This window comes from Capsicum annuum, chromosome 1 (assembly GCF_002878395.1).
Source record: "Capsicum annuum cultivar UCD-10X-F1 chromosome 1, UCD10Xv1.1, whole genome shotgun sequence".
Lineage (NCBI taxonomy): Eukaryota > Viridiplantae > Streptophyta > Magnoliopsida > Solanales > Solanaceae > Capsicum > Capsicum annuum.
The window spans coordinates 217271760-217278666 of record NC_061111.1 but is presented as its reverse complement, the minus strand read 5'-3'; positions in this window follow the sequence as shown (position 1 = coordinate 217278666).

The window sequence follows — 6907 nt, the reverse complement described above, 5'->3', positions numbered from 1 at the left end:
CAAGATAGAACCCGAGTAAAGTATGAAAAGCTAAATATAAGAACTGCATTGAGTATCACCAGAACATACATTTCAATTATCCATTGAATACCAATAGTCATGTTTGACATGTTTACCTCTGATGTGAAACTAGAATTTCGCGCCCCTGTTATTAGGTTGTCGAAAATAGTGAGAAACTCAATACCCGTTTTGCACTCAACTGCATGTAGGAACAATGTTTATTATTTTATCAAATGTTAATTCACCATTGTTAAAATTTTTCCATTTTATTTCAGCTATCAGTTTGTGTCGTGGTGGTTTTTGTTCTTATACGTGATCGACCATCTAGACTTTGGTAAGTCTCACACTTCTTGGATCTTTAATTTGTCCTTCACTTCGGCATAAGTTGTGTCGTGTTACACTCATCTTACCACATATGTATTTAATTGGTACTAATATCATTGTGGATATGTTACACTCACTAATGTCTGGTTGGATGTGTTACCGCATTACAAAGTTAAAATGAATTTGCCTTTTCTCTTCTTCTTAGGGTGTCTACTCTTTTCTATTTTATATGAGTTATCTAACTTAATTTTCTACAAGACCAACGCCTAAAACCAAATAATCATAACAATGAGCATATCTTCTTTAGTTTGGTAGAAAACATGACTACAATCTCATTAATTTGGCCATTAAATAACGTGTTTCAGGATAGAGTCTACAACCCAACCCCAAGCTTAGTTAATATGATGATGTAACAACTAATGCTCTTCTTTGTGCCAAAACTGCTGCTCGACATCCTTAATTTGATGAGTCTTTTATACATAGTATTTTCTTTTACTGGTCATGAAAGGTTTATTAGGATATTGGCTGCGAAGGGGCGAAGGAGTTTTTTCAATCCTATCGGTGTAAACATGATATTAATTAGTTTAGTCTTTGTCCTTTTTTAAGAGACTGCGGACTTAACTCCATCATTAATTTTAATTGGTTTGTTGGGCCATGTAAAATCTTAGAAAAATTAGTTCATTATACCAGCCTCAAATAACGTGAAGCTTTAATGGCTAAAGTTGCCTATTAGGTCTCAATACTTATTGTATACGCATCATCAAATATATTTAAGAACATAACTGTCTATATTCTGCATTAGCAGCTTCCCTCAAAGGATTGAATATCATTTTGCACTGCCTATAAGTCCATCTTAGTCTCTAATAAGTTAAAGAGTCTTGGAAGATGGACAATCATTGAATTACCTTATCAAGTTCTGTAACACAACACCCAGTGGCTAGACTATATTTTTTGAGTTAATAGACTTCCAAATCCACTTATGTGAAATTGGTTATTGGGATACTATGAGAGATATATTAAATAACATCAAAAGTGTGTTAGGTACAAAAAATAACATTCCCCAGGAGTGTTTGGTTATCTTGAAATAGGGAATACATTTCCCCCCTTAGGAAAGTGTATTGTAATGACCTCTTCACTTAAAGAGCAAGGTATCATTTTCCTTTACAAACATCCAACTCTTAATCTTTTTTCTTCTGATAGGACAACTCTTAATCTTGTTATAATCAAAATCCAGAAGCTTATTCACAAGATATTATTCTCATATCTTGCCCTATAGCTGTACAATTACTTTAATACCAATCCAACACTAGAATACAATTTCCTAATTAAGGAATTTGACTTAAAATAGTAAAAAATTGAACCTTGAGAAACTAAAACTATTTTTCAAAGCTATACATTTTCATTGGCACCCAATGGTAAGAGTCTATTGTACTTAGTCTTATCCTACCATATAGGATTAGTTGTTGTTAGACTTTAACCCTTATTTGTTTTCCTTTCTTTGCAATTGTAGCTTTTGTACGTGAACTCTCTATTTGTGTTGTTGTACATGTTTCACTTAGTAGGTAATGTTTTCGTTACCAGATTCAAATTAGATGTCTTGTTATTTTGGTTTTTCGTATTTAATGGACGCTATGATGTTATGTTTACAATTACATAAAGTAATTTTGTTCTATTTCATTTTTAATCTTATTGTGTAACCATGTGTTTTTTTGTAGGAATAAGAAAAATAACATCCAGGAAAAAATATAAAACAAAAATATTCTGAAGTCAAAAGTCTAAAATAAAAAGAAAGATGACTGATATCCAAATGGAGAGAAATCTTCGACATCGTGTTTCTTATAGAGAAATGCCATCTGAACAAAAAAAGCACTTCTCAAACAATGAAGAGTGCAATATGCTGCAAAAAAGCAAACTACCTCAGAAAATTCTATTGCTAGTGCTTCTAATTCATCATCTCCTTCTTTAGATCCCAGCAACATGATTCTTCCTCAGCCTGCTCTGTATATTAAGGATAAGCCTTCTACTTCCACAAATGGTTAGTTAAATGAAATTTTACTTTCACTTCCTACCACTATTTATGTTTAACTTTCATAAATCTAAAATGTTGTAGGATGCAAAGCAACACAGAAGGGTTGCTAGAATATCGACCAATTACTCTACTCTCCAACTATTTTAAAATATGTTCCAAACTGTAAATTTTGTGTAGCCAAAAGATTTCAATATAAAACTCTAACCTTCTGTTGTAACAATGGTTCCATAAAATTAGTTTCACACCAACTACCTCCTGCATTAAAGGTCTTTATTACGGTTACTCTGAAGAATCTAAACATTTTTGTACTTACATTAGAACATTCAATAACATGTTTGCCTTTACTTCACTTGGTGTAAAGTTGATAAGGAGTTAATAAATATGACTAAAGGTATCTGCATATTTAAGGTACAAGGAAAAATGTACCATTTCTTACCTAGCCTCACTGCTTCAGATAATAGAGCCAAAAATTTACAACTTTATTTCTATGACAATGAGAATGAGAGAGTAAATAGAATGACCTTCAAAGAAAAACTAGACAAATCTGTTATTGAAAACTTGGTGGATATTTTGGGAATTAGTCCATACTTTCAGTTTCTGAAATCTTTAACACATATTTCAGATTTATCTAATTTCTATATTGCACTTAAATGTGATTCTAACTTTCGATCAAAGAACATACAACTTACCCAATGTATCATAAGTAGCAGCTATGTGGACTGACAAAGAATTGAATAGTTTTATTTCCACATCACATATTCGTGTTCACACACATACTAACAGTAGCCAATTGGTTCACTATTACTGTGGTTGCTACGACTCCTTACAATACCCTCTGTTATTTTCATATGGTGAAATGGATGGCATTGTGGCATACAAAAGATTTTACAACTAAATAATTCTTCTAAAAATCGTTCTTCCTGCAAATATGAACAACTTGCACTTGTCTCAAACATGTCTTCCATTGATGGATACCTTAATATTGAAGAAGGAATTTTACAAAAAGAACGACAAAAAAAAGAATACTATTTCCTATCGTGAATATTAATGTTACAAACTTCAAATTAAAGATAATGAATAAAATGACACTTTATATTCTAGAAGATTATTCCAATAATATTCGGTAGATAAATATATAAAACTTGAAACACAAAGATTGAACTTTTTTTTACTCAATCGAGATTTATTTTGAACAGAAATATTAGCGGGACTTATTGATCTACAAAGAGTAGGAGAAAGAGAAGTTTCAAATATCGGCCGAAAAACATTCTTGCCTGCTAGATTTATAGGGGTCCACGAGATATACGATGTGGATACATGGACGCCATTGCATTAGTACAACACTTTGGAAAATCAAATATCTTCTTAACAATGACATGCAAACCTTCATGGTTTGAAATAGAACATCTGTTGATAACAACTGATGTAATACAACATAGAGCTGATTTAATAAGTCGAGTACTTCAAGCAAAAGTGGAAGAACTAAAGTTAGATATTGTTAAAATAAACATAGTTGGAAAAGTTGTTTCCTATATGTACACTATAAAATTTCAAAAAGAGGTCTTCCTCATGCTCATTTCCTTATTATACTTGAGGATGAGTATAAGTTATTAACATAAGAGGCTTATGACAAAAACATTTTTGCTAAAATACCTGACGCCAACACAAATGAATATATACATTCTTTGATTGTTAAACATATGATGCATGGTCCTTGCGAAACTTTAAATCTCAAAAATTCATGCATGGAAATAAAAGGAACTTGCAAATTTAAATACCCTAAAAATTACCCAAATGAAATATCTAAAGGCAAAAATTCATGCCCAATTTATAGAAGACGAGACACTAGAAAATTTGTAAAAGTTAGAACTCAATATCTTGACAATTCATGGGTCGTACCATATAATCCATATATACTGAGAAAATCTAATTGCCACATAAATATTGAAATTTGTGCATATATTAAAGTCGTTAAATATATCTACAAATACATTTGCAAAGATCATGATAAAATAAGTTTCAACTTCCAAAGTTATGAAACTAATACAGAAATAGATGAAATAAAAGAGCATCATACACGTAGATGGGTATCACCACCAGAAGTTATAAGGTGTATGTTTGCCTTCGCTATTAGTGAAATGAATCCAAATGTGTATCATCTCCAGCTATATCTTGAAAACCAACAATTTATCTCTTTTAAAATAACTGCAAAATTAAGTTCAATTCTGAACAATCTAGGAAATAAAATAACAATGCTAATAGAATTTTTCGCAATGAATCAAACAAATAAACACGCAATAGAACTTAATTTACTATACAAAGAATCCCACAACATTTTGTCTAGTCAATCAGCGATAAAATGTGGACACTCTGAAAACTAGGCTATGCTATTGGACGTATTGTCAGTTGTCATCTAGTTGAAGGAGAAAGATACTGTCTGTGGTTATTACTAATGAATATACAAAGTCCTAATTGATATAAAGAACTTAGAACTATAAATGACATAATTTGCACCACATTTAGAGAATCTATAGAAAAAAAAGAATTGTTAGCTTCCGATAATAACTTAATTAAATGCCTATCAGAAGCTACCGCTCATTTGCCACACTATTTGTATATTATAGTCCTGCTAACCCAAAAACATTATAGGAAAAATTTGAAAGACCCATGTTTGAAGATTTTATAATTACAACAAATATACAAATGACTAACATTATTTATATGGTTATGAACCACATAAACACCATATTACATTCAATGGAACGAAACATAGATGATTTTAAACTCATATCACAAAATTTTACACCTTTCATATTTTCTTACAGAATAACGCAAGAGTCTAGAGACATCTAATTAGAAAGAAACATTGTTGTAATTGAAGAAGATTTAGTGAACTCCCATTGAAAATTTGTTGGATCTCATAGTTTGAAGTAACATTCACTTAGATTTTCTCAAATCATATCAATAGATATTTTGGGTAAAATCTTTACTTATTTATCTCATGATATGAGGCAGTGTCGTTGGCTTGAGTTGCTTAAGGATTATGACCATACTATTTTTTATCATCCAAGAAAGGCTAATATGGTTGTAGATTATTTGAGTTGGAAGTCGATTAGTATGGGTACCTTGGCGTATCTTTTGACCCAGGAGAGGTTTTGGCCTTAGGAGTTCAGTTTTTAGTTGATCAGATGGTTAAGCTTGATATTTTGACGCTTGGGTGCATTTTGGCATTTGTGGAAGGTAGGTTGATGGAACAGATTTGGGCTCATCAATTTGATGATGTTGGGTTGAGAATGATTTGGGATAAGGTATTGAGTGGCAAGGCTAAAGAAGCCTTACTTAATTCCAATGATTTGGGATAAGGTATTAAGTGGCAAGGATAAAGAATCCTTACTTAAATATAATGGTGTTTTGAGTATTGGAGGCCAAGTTTGAGTGCGGAGAGTGTGTGATTGGGTTAGACTGATTTTGGAGGAGGCTCATTGTTCTAGGTATTCCATTTATCTCAGAGTGACAAAGATGTATTATAATTTGAGATAACACTACTAGTAGGGTGGTATGAAGAAGGATATAGTGGACTTTATGGCACGTTTCCTATGTTTCTAGCAGGTGAAGGCCGAGCATCTAAGGCTTGGAGGTTTGCTTCAACGGTTATCCATTCTCGAGTGGAAATGGGAACAAATCATAATGGACTTCATGACTGGGTTGCCTTGTACATCTTGTGGTTATGATAGTGGTTGGGTCATCGTGGATTGATTGACCAAGTCTACTTATTTCATCCCTATTTAGGTTTTCTTGAGTGCTAAGAGGTTGGCCTGTACCTATGTTCGTGAGATAGTTCATCTCTATAGTATACCAGTTTCTATTATCTCAGTTAGGGTGCAGTTTTTACTTCTCACTTTTGGAAGGCATTTCAGTAAGAGTTGGGTAGCTGAGTTGATATTGGTATAACTTTCCACCCCCATACCGATGGTCAGTCCGAGCAGACTATTCAAGTTTTGGATAATATGTTCTACGCTTTTGTTATGTACTTTGGAGGTTAATGGGAGAATTTATCCTTGGCGGAGTTCTCGTATAGTAATAAATATTATTCTAGTATTGAGATGGCTCCCTTCAAGGCTTTGAATGGTTGGCAATATCACTTTTCCGTTGGTTGGTTTGAAGTTTCTGAGTTTATACCTTGAGGTATGGACTTTCTTTGTGAGTCTTTGGATAGGGTTCAAGTCATTTAGGATAGACATTGAGCAACTCAAACAAGGAAGAAGTTCAATGCAGATTGTAGACTTTGTACCTTTAGATTTAGCATTGGAGATCGAGTCCTTCTTTGTATTTCACCTATGAAGGGTGTGATGAGGTTTGGGGAAGAAGGAAAGCTTCGCCCCAGGTATACTAGACTATTTGAGATTTTTAAGACTATTAGGGATGTAGCTTATGAGTTAGCATTGCCCTCAATTTATCAGCTGTACATCCAGTATTTCATATTTCCATGCAACGACATTATATTCTAGATGAGTCTCATATCATAGGTTGGGATTCGATATAGTTAGATAAGAG